Below are 15586 nucleotides of genomic sequence, written 5' to 3'. Positions count from 1 at the left end.
CAACTAAATAGTGTAGTTGTAGTGGCCTTCAATTGTCTTTCTCTCAATAAGTTCTGAACCAGGGACACAGAATTACATTTTCAGTAGGATATAAAATCTTAATACATTTAGTGAGCTCACTACTAAAAAAACAGTGTCACCAAAATTCCAACAATAAATCCATGTCCACATGTTCAAAAGGGACAGACCGCCAACACTGAGTGTTTTGGCTGTTTGTTGTTATGTGGTTAGTGGATGTGAGGCTGTGAGACTGACGGACTGGGTTTCTGAGTATCAGACAGAGTGGGACGAGGTTGACGGGGTGGAGACTCGCTCTTTTGCGGACAAAAGAGTGATTGATTCAGAAAGAAAGGGCTGACTGACAGCACCTCTAACACACAAAGCACGAGAATGTACATATATGCGAGACCTCTCATACTGAAAAATAAAAGGGAAGGGTCTTGTGGAAAACATGCCAGTCAAACCGTGGGGATGGAAGTGTCAAAGTCAACAGACACTTGACATAACGTGTGAATTGTTCTGGCAGGAAGCGAGAACTGCTCACCAACATCAACGGCGATTAGTGAGTTCACGCCGGAGTCCGATGAGTTCGGATCGTTCGCTGTGCTTTGTGTTTATCTCTATAGGCTCTCAGTGGGGGGGGGCATTAGGGTGGAGGTCAAGGGGAAAAGGAGTTCAATCGGTTTAGGGTAGAAAGAGAACAAACGGATTAAAAACCCGCCCCATTTCATGTAATTTCCAATTTCAGCATTGGGAACATCCGTTTCACTAAATGTGTTTAACCTATATTCATTAATAAAAGGTATCCTTTCCCCCATCAACCTACAACCCGTCATGTTGATACATCTTCTATTTAGTTCCGTATGGCACTAAATGAATGACCGTGTATTATTTCAGACAAGCATTCCAAACTTTCTTGGTTCATCTCGTCTCCCGAAGCCCCTGAAATAACCCAACAGTGTGGTAGTGTGAAACCAGGTGTCGTTGGTCCCACTGGTTGCCGCACTGGTCCCGAGTCAGCAGCGGTGGCTGAATGCTCCACACTGTGACATGTCCAGGAGAGCTGGAGGGCCCGGCAACAATGCGGCGCTGTTCACAGGGCCGGGGGAGGGCGGAGGGGGTGGGGGGGGTCTGGCGGCTGACCTGACAGTGACTCTTTCTGCTGATAAGTGTCTCTGTTTGTACGTGCGTACGACGGGGTACGTTTGTGTGCGCTCGCCAGCACGTCGGAGTGCACGTGCGCGGTGGCGGGACCAAACTGGCCCGGCAACCACACAATAGAAGGACTTTTCTAGTCCAGATTGTAGCGAGCGGCCCCCGGTTGACCAAGCGGCCCCTAGTACACAAGGATCCGTCGGGCGCGTCTCAACGGAGCGAAGCTACCGGGAATCTTCAATTGAAACAATAAAGTCGGGGGCACCAAAGGGTTACAAAAAGCGTGTTGGGACAAGTTGCATGTGCTTATATTAGAGTGCGTTTTGTTGACGGATGCTCCCCTTCCGTTCCCTGCTTGAGCTTTGAGTGCCTCTATAAGAGAAAAATGGAAGGATTCAAAAGGTCAATATGCGGCCTCCCGCCTGGGGAATATCTGAGGAGGGGGTGATGCAGGGGAGAAAATGGGGGCGTGATGGAAGCTTAGTGCACACACAGAATCACACAGTCACAGGCTCAACTGCGTAGTTGAGCTATTAAGAAATAGTGTTGTGCACGTGGGCGGTAAAGGGGGGTCAGGAACGAGCAAATAAGAACTGCACAAGAGAAAGGGGTGAGAGAGGGGAGGCATCTTTCGAGTCGTGGCGGTTAGAAGACATCAACAGGGGCTCAGCTGGAGGACCAGTTTGTTTTTTTCATCTTTCCTCAACCGGCATCCTCCATCAGAATCAACCTCCTTTGTGACCTCCATCCCTCCACTCTAACCTCTTCACCTCCTTCACATTAAGCATTGCAGTACTCGTCCTCCTTGGGCTTTGGGCAAGGGGGAGATGGAAATAGCAAAGGGATATCATGTCTTTGTCCTCATCTTTAGGGCTATGGTCTTTGGGATATCAACCTTCATACGTCTGAAGTGGAAAGATTTTGTTCCAGATTTTGTTTGTTTTGTTTAGAGAATTACCTTGCTTCTTCAATCGGGGGGGAAGGGGGGGGTTCTGAAACACAGCACTTTTCTCTACTAGGCAGCCCAAATACATCGGGGATAGAGAACGACGCTCTGACTGAGGATGGTGAGATTGGCTGTCCTTGAGTAAAGCAACTGGGGCTAGGGCTGGCAATAATTTAGCATTATAATGTATGTACTATATACTGTATAGTACTGGTAAATCCTCATATTAAGATATTGAATATATAATATATAACTAAGCAGGGGGTTGCAAATAATTACTTTCTCAATAAATTAAGCTCCTAAATCCCAAAGCGACATATTCAAATTGCTTCTTTTGTTCAACCAGCTGTATAAAACTCTTATTTTTATAGAAGAAAAGAAAACCATCCAAATTTCACATTTGAAGGAATATGGGGCGTTATTATTTAAAAATGAATGAACAATTAATCCTGCTGTGGTGCCTAGCGACGGGAACGTTTTCTTCAGAAGGGCCACTGCTAATCAATAGACCAATATTCTGTGTGACAGATAATAAAGAGGAGAGGTGGCCCCGCCCACCCTAATGTCAGCTGAGACGCCACGCTGACACACACTGCTGCCAAGCCGGCGACCAAGCTGTCTGCCCTTCAAATGCACCAAAAAATGAATACTAAGCGAAGGTAGCATTTTGTGTCCAGGCTTGTGTGCTGCTAGCTGTCATTTAGCATTAGCTCTCCGGCATACAAATGTTAGCTTTGCACATTTGGACTAAGCTTTACCCTGGACAGCCGCTGACATTTAGTCTTTGCCAGCGCATATTTGCAGTGGCCGGTTCATTTGAGGAACAGATGAGATTCATTTCAGGTGAACTATTATTCCTCTGAACGTTCCAGCCCAGAGGTAAGGGTCCACAAACATTCGTCATCACTTATGTCTTACAGATGCAAAGAAATGTACCCAGTTAATGCAGAGTAAAAGGAGCAGAGGTATGAAGAGAGGAAGCAGATCCACATGTCTGGCTTCCTTCTACATGACACAAAACACTTCTCGACCCTTGGAAAAAAACTTTTAACACACAAACTGAGGCAGAATAACTCACATGCAGAATCCAGGGAAGCACACAGAGCAACGACGGGACGTCTTCGGCAGCGGGAGAGCCAGCGAGAGAGGGAGAGAGGTGCACGGATGCAAGGGGAGGAAGAATACAGGCAGTCGGGTCAGCGAAGGCCATCCATCTAGCGGACTAACAACTCTGTGAGGTCCTGCTGACAGAAGTCGGGCCCTTCAGCATCCTTTGTTTCCTTTCACAGAGAGAGCCGGAGAATGAGCGAACCCCATCTCCCTCTGTCTGCCTTCCCATCGCTCCCCTCCCCTCCCTCAAACCCCCCACCAACCCTCTTCTATTCCACTGCCCCTGACCCCCCCTCCTTCTCTCGCTCCCACTCTTTCCGTCCCTCTCTGTGAGTCCTCCCAGCTAAGGTCTCCACACACAAAGCCAAACTAGGCTGCAGGATTAGGGTGTCAAAGCAGACCCCCCCCCCCCATCCCCATCCCCTCCCACATACCAATCTATCTCTCTCACAAATACACTGTACAAGAACTGAAGAAGAGTGTTACAACACGTTTGTACAGCACAGGTCGGGTTACAGGGAGCATTCAGACCGTGTCTAGTTGTAGAGAACAAGCGTCCTCGCTTACACGGCAGTGGAGTTAGTGTTTATTATGCAACGTGACATAGACCACCGATCTCAGATAAAGGAGAGAATAACCAGTTGGGCGACGTGAATGACAATGCACATCGTCTCTAACCGCTACGTTGATTCTATCGTTCCCGCTGTGGAATCGCTTTGTGAGAACTTAAGCCCGTATTGTAGAGTGAAGGAGAAGCTGCATGGAGAGCAGTTCTCTGTGTTGGAGATGGAGTACTATGGTAGTCCAGGCTTATCTGCAGAGTGTGCATGTGGGCATTAGTATTCCATTTGATAAAATTAGACCTATCTACCCTATGGCAATACATTTCAATGAATAGCTGCATAAAATTAGGCTCAAATACGGCTCGCTAGCCGCACACTAATGAAATGGACACGCACAAAGAGTCCTGCAAACGCACGCAGAGTAGACCATCTCCTCTGCTTCCAAAGAGTGAGTGGAACCAGATGTCACCTTGGACTGATGGGTCAGTCACCTTCCGTATGTTTGCTTGAACTCTGATAAGTAATTTTTCCACAAATGTCAAAGATTTATTGGTTTATTGGGTTCATTTTGAGGCCGAAGTGTTCCTTTAAAGTCAAGTACACAATGCATCTCTCAGCTGGACACAGCGTGTGCAGGTGCCTTTTAATAGAGCTGTCATCGAACCTCAAGGGTATAACGAATGTGTAAAGCTCAAGTCAAACTGAATAACATGAGCGTCTATGCAACAAACATCCTACTGGAAGGTTAAAGGCGGTCAGGGACGAGAGGACGAAGGGTAAGTGTTGCAGAAAAGAGGGGTTCATTGAAGATGACAAGGAGTTTGACACAGAGCCAGCTGGAGGAGGGGGGGGGGGGGGGGGGCATTGGAGGGGGGCGCACTGGAGGGGGCTTTAGGGAGAGTTTAGAGACAGAAGCGTGGATGAGGATAGAAAAGGGAGACTGGGAAAAAACGGATAAGGAATAAAAGAGGATACAATTATAAGGTAATGACTTCCTCTTTCTTAAGACACACACACACACACACACACACACGCTTCGCCGATCCTAAAGCACATGGGAGTCTCTCAGTCTCGATCCATCCATCACTCCAATCACACCATCGTATCGCTTTTAATTAAGTAGTGCCAGCGAATTAGGAGGCTGAGTGAACCCTCCATTGCCACTTTGCTAATACATAGCGAGCCCCCCCAACCCACCATCTCATGCACACACAGTCCCCCCCCCCCCCCCCCCCCGCCCCTGGCGCTTTATGGCTGGTGAGCAGACAGACAGCGTGAATAATAAGATGTTAGCTGCAGTGCTGCCCTGCAGCTGTGCACTGATTTGGGGAGCAGACCAGAAGAGGGGTTCGGGGCGGGGGGGGCGGGGAGGGGCTGTAATTAACAGTCACAAATAAACCCTGATACTCTATGGTCTCACATCAAAGCAACACACACATGTGCAGCGCTTGTTCCAGCTCTCACAGAGAGGCGGATGCTGATCAACTCAAGAGCAGATGAGTTAGGCCGCTGCATGCACATGGACACACACACAGTGTGTGTGTGTCCATGTGCATGCAGCTCACTCATTATTCTCATTGGTTGTATCAAATGTGAAATAATGGTGCCCTATTTTGCGTGTGTATGTGTTTGTGGTTTTAGACCTAGAATGATGACATTTGGGATAATTAAGAGTTTATTGTCTTTTGCACATCTGACGTAGTTGAGAACGTCTAAAAAAAAAAAGGTATTTATCCTTCATCCAGTCCTTTCAAGTCAAATGTGTTAGCCTGTGTGTCTCTGCAGACTGTGTGTGTGTGTGTGTGTGTGAGAATTGTGCGCCAAGACATCTGTGCGACAGGCGTGACCAGGGAGCCTCAGGGTGAAGACAAAAACACAAGAATCTGTTCACAGCCAACCAGCACAAGTCCGCCTTGAACTGCAGAGGACCGACTACCTCCTTCCACCTGCCTTGCCTACGAGTGGCAACACAGCTGTCCCCCCCCGGTGTGCAAAGGTGTGTACCACTGTCATTTGGCCAACACCCCCCCTCGTCCGATAGTTACAGTGAGCAAAGCGACAGTGATCGGCACCAAAAGCAAGACAAGAGCCTAACTAGCTGCTGATGAATAGCTCAGCCTAAACAGGAGCTCTATCCAATCTGTCCTCATTCAAAAACTGCTTCCTTTTGTGTGTGTGTGTTCGGTACGGTTTTCCCTTCACAAAGCCGACCGAGCCCCTGCTGCTAAGTGACATGATTAGGAGGCTGCAATCAGGCTATGTACCGGGCGCTTTTGTTCCTCATTGGGAGCAGTTCTCAGGAAGCAAGAAATCAAGTCAGACAAAGTCAAACTAAATGGCCTCCTTTCAGGGCATCACAGCTCTATTCCAAAACTCCACCAACCAATCGGTCTGCAATTTAAAAAAAAAAAAGAGTCAAAGACACGGAATGGCCTGACGGGACATCTTGAGCACGCGGTCCGACCATTCGCCTTTCCTCAGGGGACGCGTTAAATGACCCATGCGGGAAACTGATGGGCCAAAAGCCGCCCAGATCCGCATCCCATAGGTACTTTTAGCCTACTGCACCCAATGAAGAACTAAGAACTTCTGATTATGGCTCCCACCAGCGAGAGGAATCAAGCGGCCCGGATGTTGGTGGTGCGAGCGGGACGGTGTCCCATCTGAAGCTCTGTGGGATCTGCCGACGTGTCTCCGTACGGCCTCAGAGGATGAGAGGTTTATCGTCTCCCCCTTTTAGCCGGGTTATTTCCATATCAATGGACGTGTTTTCACCAGCTTGACACAGGCTGAGCCATTAAGCTCCCCGCGTATACAAACGCACACAAACACCTATGTGCTATATAGACAGGGTGGGGGGGGTTAGAGCCGGGCGTCACTTTGCACAAACACACAAAACAGCATCTACATACGGCACCGTGGCAAGCCAATTCCACGGTGAACACACACACACACAGATGCACTCAGGGGCCTTAGAGATGCAGGCCATCGCCCCCGAACTGTGCGTCTGTGTGTCCGTATCCACATGTCGGCTGACAGGGCTGACTAGCTCTCCTCCGTGCACGCCAAAAGGCCTTTTTGTCTTTGTCTGACATTCATGACGGGGTCTTGGAGGGGAGCCTAGCAAGCCATGAAAGAACTTTTGCAATTGTGGACAAACACATGTGTGCGAGGAATAAGGAATTGTATTAGTCCGTTAGATAAAGTGTCAGGAAATAGTCAAAAATGACCATCATCAGCTTGTTTGATCTGACTAACAGGACACAGTGACATTCCAGAGAAAGGAAAGCAGCAAATCCTCACATTTTAGTGGGTTGAAACTGAAAAGACACCATTGCCGGTTTTTAGAAGGTGTAAGGTGCTTTTGTTCAGGATGCAAGAATGCTGGTTGTAACAAACACAAACAGTCCTACAAGCCGATGTCTCCAGGCTCGGGACAGGATGACCACTGGCCTCGGCTCCTACTAAACACCATCTGTTCCTCTTTCCTCTTCCCTCCCTCTCTGCATCACAAACCCAGCGTCCCAAATATGCAGAAACATGAGTTTTCTGCACAAAGGGGCATTATATAGGAATTCAACCAGAAAATAAACCTTGTTTCTACAAACATTTTCTTTTTTAAATCCACAGCGACTCTGCATTAACACAGAAGTATTTCCAGAGCAAAATAATGTAAAGCTGCCATCATTCTACAGCACACAACTCCTAAACAGCCACCATTCTTTCTCATCCATGGTTACTTTCACCCATATTCCTCCATACGGTTTGGTTTTCCTTCACTTCTTTCAGCCGGTTTCCTTTTCGTCCTACGCTGGTTATTTAGTTACGCATCATTCACCATCGATGCAGTGGTGATCCTCCAACACAGACCACATGCCAATGTAGAAAGTGTCGAGAAACAGAGAAAGAGATGGACTTGATATAACAGAACTGCAGATTCCCTAAAAAAAGGTTTTATCAAAGTATCTTGCGTGTCTTCAAACACACACACACACACACACACACACACACACACACACACACACACACACACACACACACACACACACACACACACACACACACACACACACGTGATTGCTATTCCATAATTCAGTAGTGTGACACTTTCACAGGCGACCAGCTGAACTCTGCTGCGTCCCACTAATTAAGTAGAGCAGTGATATCGCTATCAAGGCCGGACTTCAGCCTTTTAAAATGTAAGACCACGGCAGAACACCACCCCGGTCCTTGTTAACAAGACCAGGGCTGTCTGGAACATATGGTTGCCCCCAGACATGATATTTATTACAGGAGGAGAAGAACAAGAAATGCTGTACAAACACAGAAAGTCAGACGGTTTGTGTTTATAAAAAACAGCAGATGTGTATTTGTGGTGTTTTCATTTTAGAAACTAAGGACTAATTTAAAAAACAAGGAAAGTGTGTATGTGTGTGTGTGTGTGTGTGTGTGTGTACATAGTGAGCAATAAAGGTACCACGAAGAGACAGTTTAGTTGGAGCACATGTGCAGAGCTCCTGTTCTAATGAGTCTATTAGTCAGTGACACAGCAACCACAACACACACACACACACACACACACACACACACACACACACACACACACACACACACACACACACACACACACACACACACACAGAACGAGAGGACAACCAAACACAGACTTTTCAACATTTCATCATTTACATATTCGCAGTAGAAGGCGCCCTCTGCCCCTAAGCTACAACCAGACCAACATAAGCATGACATTCATTTTTCTGTGATAAATAGACACACACAACACACACCAGGATATCAGCTTGAACAGTGCTCCCGTCGAGCAGGCTTATCGTGTCAGGCGATAGGATCTCGTCCAACCCACAGCGACACTAAAACGGCGGTGGCCTTTAGTTGGATCTGTCCAACAGAGGGCGCTAGAGCGATGCGTAGACTTCAGGCGCCCACGCTGACGCTCATCTGACCCCCTCGTCCTTCAGCTGATCTAATCTAGTCTCCTCTCACTCCCTTTTTCTCCTCTCCTGCTCAGTTCTCCAACCAGCGCACACACACACACACACACAGTCGGATTGCACATGACCATTTAAAAGGGAGAGTGTGTTTGTTAAACGTCTCCCTTTTGTAATCCCCATAGGCTGAATTGTTCAATCCAAATGTTGAGGAGTATAGCGGAGAAAACTCTCATGGATAACACCCATTACACCACTATTTGAGACTATTAAAAGGTGGTTTGGTAACCAGCATGTGAGTCATTCTTTGTCTGAGCGCCAGCAGCTTTCGCACAGAGCCGGATGCAGTAATATGTATGGATTGGCCAGGATTCAGTGTATGCATGAGAAGTAGCAGCACACACGCGTCCATCAGTGGCTTGTATCTGTTTTGTGTGCTTTTCTAATGAGTGTGCTCCAAATGAGGCTGAGCGCTGTGTGATCAGTGATGATCTATAATCACTTAACCACAACCGCACAGGCAAAGAGGTATTCCGACACCAAAGGTCAAGCTATTGACCCATCCAGACATTAGTGACCCTTTTCTGTCCATAAAGGTATATATTTAATGAAAAAATGTTAAGGAAAAAAAGGAAATTTTGAGAAATCAAACTTCTGTTTGTAGTTTCTCATGTTCTATCAAATCTATCAGCTATGATTTTCTGTTTTGTTTTATTTGTAGCTGTTGCTTTGATAGTTTGGCCTCTGAGGTCAAACTGATCGGATGGGAGCCGTGACTCTGCAGCAATAGCGCTGAGAATGGCAATTGCAGACAGAGAGGTGGGTTAGGAAGGAGGATGCAACGATGAGTGACAGGTCTGCATTTCACTCCACCTTTGAGAGACACAGAGCGAGTGATGCCTGTGGTGACCCCTCAAAGTCGTCCACAATGCTAATGCACAGCTCCGTTCACGCTGATCGGTGCAGCACACTGGACGTTCGCCTTCTATGTTCGCCTTCTATGCTCCGACTGAGGGTCACCACTCTGAAAAGGTGCAAGAGTGAGGGGTTTTGCGTGTGCAAGTCTGCTCTTTCTGCATTTGTGGGAATGGTTCTGCGTGTTTGCGTGCGTGTTTTTTGGTCATGTGGATTGATGAGTCACCAACAACCCAACTCACTAGAGACAGCTGTGTATCAGTATGCATACTATAGGCTCCAAGACACAAACTAAATGAATTGAAAAGAGTGCATTTGTAAAAGGAGGCCATGTTAAATAAGAACTGTCGCTTGTTCCACTTGTTAGAAGTATTACAGAGGAGCAGGGCATCGGATAGATTTGAGGCATGCCATTGTAAAGACCCGTAGTTAAGCCTGCTCTACAATCCCCACTGAAGGGAGATATTATGTGGTGCAAAGTTCAGCTCTTACTGAAAAAGAGGCCATACACTGACTCTCAGTGCTGCCTGTTTTGCATATAATTTGTGTTTCGACTACCAGCTCAGTGGCGTTTCCTGGCAAAAAAAAAAAAAAAGCTCCTCTAAAAATAATTTTGAGGACGAAAATGAAGGCGAAAAAAGAAAAATGCCATGTTGTTGTCAGTTCTCAGACAGACAACTTCCTTCTCCTGCGTCGCCGCTTTCCCCCCAAAAAATCTCTTGGTCGGATGAGGTGCAGCGCGTTCCCACGCTGCCCTGGAACCTCCCCGGAGGGTACCTGGCCTCGTCATGGAGCGCGCCTGCCCCGCACATGGCTGCGACAAGAGAGGGGAGCAAAACCTGTGAAAGCTTCGGGCTGGTGGGATCCACTTGTAGAGAGGAAGGAAAGAGAAGCAGGGGGAAAAAAGGAGGAAAGGAACAGGAAAGGGAAGAGGCGCTGCGAGATTGAGGAGAGAAAAGGTCGAGACGGGGAAAGATATCGATTGAACAAAGGAAAGAAAAGAGAGAATACAAACAACGCAGGAAAGGGGGCTAGTTGGTGGACAGGAAAAAGAGGAGGGGCCATGTGCTTTGAAGTTAGAGGCCGACCAAACAGCTCCGCCCGGGGAGGGCTGGAGCACGCCACCGTAAAGACTGGATGGTTGAGGGAAAAGGGAAAGGTGATGAATCCCGATGGGCTCGAGGAGAGCAGACCGTATTTCTGTTTGTCTCTGCACGTTGTTTCATCACTCTTTTTTAGCAACTTTATCAGATTGTCTCAAGCAAAACGTTGCCATGGTGACAGCGGCAGTGATACCCGGGGTCGGCAGATACAGAGGAGAGTTAATTTCCCTTTTTGCAGAAAGCAAACCGAAATAACAAACAAGCCGTCCGCGCTAGAAAACTGGATGGATCTGTGAGAGGAGAAAATGAACAAGCTTTATTCTTTTAGAAAACAAAATATGAAAAGAAAATAAACAGACAAGGTTCAAACTCGGACAGATGGGGAGGGGGGGAGTCGGAAAATGACATGCAGGCATGAGGAGGAGGGGTGAGCCCTTTATAGGAAGGAGGGATCCCTTTATCTCTCCTTCACACTCCTTACAGTTGCCAGGCTCTTCCTGTTCCATTGTGTGTAGGATGCCGGCTGTATGTACAGGAAGTGGGCTCTTTGTTTCCTCTCGCCTTCCTGTTGGTGTCGAGCACACTGGAGGGAGCAATGCTAGTGGATGTGGGAGGAAGGAACAACACACGCTGCGTTTGCTAGTAACCAGGAAGCGGCTCCCGCTGAACACATTATGGCCCTTTTGAAACACACACGCAGGCACAGTGTTTGAGGCTGTACAAACATAAGGTGCCACCAACCAACGCGTGGAGGCGTGTTCAGTTGCACAGATGGAGCTGATGCCACATACTTAACATGCGGACATTTAACGCGGGCATACAGGCAGACAGCCACATGGCAGACGTTAAGGTCCGGTCTGATTAGACACCTGATCCTTGCCGATTAATTCCATCAACTTCACGACTCATCAGGGAAGGAAATAAATCATCGATGGCTCTCAGCAACAACGTGTGTCACGTCAGCCCACTCCTCGGTTTATTAACACGGACATAAAAGCCTCCGGAAGAGAGGATCTCTCATTCAGCCACCTCTTTATACACCGCGTCCTGTGAAGAAACCTACTCCTGTCTTTGCTGAAGAAGGGCGACGGTGATCCTGTGGCTGAGCTATAGAGATCCCTCAGTGGCCCTTCATACAGGCCCCTCATCACCTCCAAACGTCCTTCTCAAATCACACTTAGGAGAGGCAATACGTATTTTCAGATTCATGTTAATGTTGTTCTACCGTTCCATTAATTGGCGCTTTGTTGTTTTGCATTTCATTATCACGACAAACCTGCACAGTCCCTTTTTCTTCGTGACGGAACGTGGAATGGAGGGAACTAGCGAGCGAGAGAGGTCAAGAGGCTCCCAACAGCAGCCAGGGAAACGAGTTTTGCAAGACGGACGAGTCGGAGAGGAAAGGGTTTGGAGAGACGAGCACAGCGGGGCGAAGGAGCGCTGAGGCGGGCGCAAGAGCAGCCGTCGGAAAGATTGATTTGAAGAGAGCAGAGCAGCGACAGGCCGGCATCATCCGATCAGCCCCGTGGTTCACAGAGCGGGGCAAGTGTCCGTGTTTGTCTGCATGTCGAACTCTCCCAGGAAAGAAACGAGACGGAATAAAGGGGAGAGGCAGTGAGAGGAAACCCGGCGTGTTGTGCTGTCAGACGGGACGGGTGGTTCGAGGATCCGGTACATCTCTGAGTAGCAATGACAAAGATGGAGGACGCGGAGGAGAAGCAAGAGGTTTTGGAAGTTCGACTTTCATTCGGCTTTGAGCTGAATGCGAAGGTCAGCATGCGGACATGCGCACGCTGACAATGCTGAGCAGGTATTTTGAATACGTTCATCTTTCTACGTTGGCATGTTAGCATGCTAACATTTGCTAGCGCAACACACAAAAGGGGAATTTAGTTTTCCAGGAAGGAAAACAATGTTTTGTGCCGATTAGAATTTGACATGATGCGCTTCTGAGAAAAAGTGATGGTATTCTGAAAATGTGGAGAGTCTAAAGTGTTAAATTTCATAGAAATTCTTCCTGCACTATAAAGCTGTACTCAACTGTACTAAGACAGAGATTCCATCCCAATTCTAGAAGGGTTCAATACAGGCAACCCCCAACCATCAGCTTTTAGGTCAGGATCTGCACCCCAAATCCTCACAACGTGACACACATCCTGTGCTGCAACACCCCCCCACCCCCCTCTCTAGTGTAAGGAAACACAGAAGATGAACCATCCCTCTACTGACAGACTTTGCTCTATGTTTCAGTCTCTTCAAGTGCCCTCATCCCGAAGTGTCTCTGTGTGTGTGTTGTGACCTGGGACACACTTTAAAATGATGAGGATCTGTAGATTAGACAACAGAGGAGACAGCTGGGCCCTTGACTTCGGTCCCTCAGCTGTTCATGGGAGTTAAATGGAGTGTGGTAATAATGGCAACTAATCCGAGGGGGTTGACAGGAGGTTAAGAGACCCTGATTGACTCGGGGTCAACGCAGCAGCAGGAGAAAGGGAGAGAGCGTGTGCGTGTCACCTAAAAGCCATCGCAAACAATAGCGCACGAGGAGATAACATTGATCCGGAACTGAATCGGATCAATTTCTCCTGATGCAGCACACACATTAAAATCAGTTTATTTATATGTGACCAGGAAGCGGAGGGGGGAGATGTGGGAGGCTGCGCTACACGAGAGGGGGTGGTACCTGTACAGTGTTTGTCTGCTCTTTGATGTCTTTTCCCACGGGACCCACGCGGAAAATGCATCGTCCTCCCTCCTTTTCCCTGCCAGCTCATTCAAGCCCATTTTCCTTCTGTCTTTCATCAACCGTCTATCGCCCTTCCTCTTGTTGTCACACAGCGAGGGGATCTTTTTGTCGGTCCATTTTGACTATTTTTTGCCTGTTTTGTTAATTTTGCCACACTGCAGATCAGTGCAAGGACAATTAGTCAATTGATGGAATACTGGATAAAACACTCATTTTGAAAATATATTAGACATTTACGTCGTACAAAAATCATTTTGGTTATAGTTTCTGAAGTGTGTGAATTATCCACTAGTTTGTAGTACAGTAGCCATTCTTCATGTAAGGTTTCAAAACTTCACGGTATATTTGAGTATAGACTCTGAACCAAAAAAGAAAGCTCTACTGTGCCCAGCTGGCGGGAAATCTATACTCTCTGAATGGACAGTGGAGGGAGTGGGAGCTAATCAGCCGTTGCTAAAAAGAGGAAATCCTCCCATTTCCCAGCTGCCACCTGCCATTCCACCTAACACCTGCCCCACTGGCTATGTCTCACACACACACACACACACACACACACACACAGCAGAGAATGCTTCCAGAAACGAGATCCCACATGACGACATGAACGCTTGCATTCTGAAAGCAGCCGGCGGGAAGCCTAAACAAACCGGGTAATACGCATGTACACACAGGCAAGCCCACACGCCTGTTTGCACATGCTATAGGATACACCTTGACATAACAGGCAGACAGAGGCAGAGTGAGAGGTGAACACTACAAGGGAACATCGACACTCACACCGTAGGGCCACACACACACACACACACACACACACACACACACACACAACCATCAGTAATTATACACATACAGTCCAACGGAAACCATCATCTGACTTAAACACATAATGGGGATGGAGGCTACAGAGGAAGCAATAAAGAACTCAATGAGAACAATTTACTTAATATGGCCAATTTAGTTCAATCTTTGAGAACATCAGAAATATTTGTTGATCACTTTTAATGGTTATTAAATAGTTCATGTTTTCTATTTGTTTGTTTCTTACTTTCACCCCTAAAAGATGTCTATGCCCCTCTTCAACGCTTTCAGAGTACAAACCCCTTGATGAGATGAACAGAACTCTAGTCTAACGGCGTACTACATTAACACACACACACACACACACACACACACACACACGGCCCTAATCCTTTGTGTCATACTTGGATTACCTTCCAAAACACATCCTGAACTGATCCTAATGTAGTCTTCTGACTCACAAACCGTTTGCCTGTTTTTTCTATAAGCACTGATACATCAGTGTGTGTGTTTTTGTGTGTGCACAGAGCCTGAGAGCTGTGTGTCGTTTTTACAGACCCCCGCCTTGCGGCCATCCGTCGACTCCAGATATCAATGTAGGTTGTGTTTGTTTTTGTGAACCTGCGAACTCGGCTGTGTGTTTGTCCTGGAGTCCTCGTATCTGCACTCCTAGCAGAGTGAAACCAGCAAAGAGAGTCTACAGCCAACTGCTGTCGGATAGATCCCTACGCCCCTACGTGGCCTTCAACATCACAACATCTGTCCTTTTCGCCCCAAAAAAACAACACATGCATGCAAACATGCTTTGCAGCACATCCATAAGAACACATTCAGATACACGCGTGCTTTATTGTACAAACACACGAGCCCGCAATGATTCAGTGCTCAAGTCACAGACAACACATGTGCTCAATAGGAGGTCATAAAACAGAAATGAGACCACAAAAAGAATATGACATACAGTAGCTTAATCCTCACCACTAATCCACCCAGATTCTCATGATATGCAGACATAACCTAGATGGGGTGCAGCTTACCTCAGAGATCCCTATTAAAACCTGGCATGTTGCCCCTCAGCTGGTATTATCTCCTGTCCAGCACACTTTCAGAGTTGACTGAGTAACACGAATGACACAGGTCCATTGTGCTGGAAGGATTACTGGTGTAAACATGTGCTCTCTGACTCTGGACACGGTCCGGCAGCTTCACTGACACGCCTGATTATTCAAACGTCCATCTCTACGAATGGGCTTGTTTAATGAAGTGTGTTATGGTATCTAAAAAAAATCAAATCAAATCCA

The 15586-nt window shown here is 47.3% G+C and overlaps 1 protein-coding gene across 6 annotated transcripts in view; it reads right to left on the bottom strand.

Moving 5' to 3' along the window:
• The window catches only part of LOC120833572 (disco-interacting protein 2 homolog A), a 61231-nt gene that overhangs the window by 29387 nt on the left and 16258 nt on the right, over positions 1-15586 (bottom strand). For 2 of the 6 annotated variants that reach the window (XM_078091311.1, XM_078091312.1), the window contains exon 1: positions 3180-3492. The exons of 3 other annotated variants lie outside the window; for them this stretch is intronic. The gene's annotated coding sequence lies outside the window, so the exon portion shown is untranslated. Of the gene's footprint in view, positions 1-3179; positions 3554-15586 lie in introns of those variants that run through there. One more of the 6 variants, XM_078091313.1, reaches the window with a different exon arrangement.

This window comes from Gasterosteus aculeatus, chromosome 16, assembly GCF_964276395.1.
Source record: "Gasterosteus aculeatus chromosome 16, fGasAcu3.hap1.1, whole genome shotgun sequence".
In the NCBI taxonomy this organism is placed as follows: Eukaryota; Metazoa; Chordata; class Actinopteri; order Perciformes; family Gasterosteidae; genus Gasterosteus; species Gasterosteus aculeatus.
The sequence above is the reverse complement of the archived record's forward strand: the minus strand, read 5'-3'. Positions and strand labels throughout refer to the sequence as shown.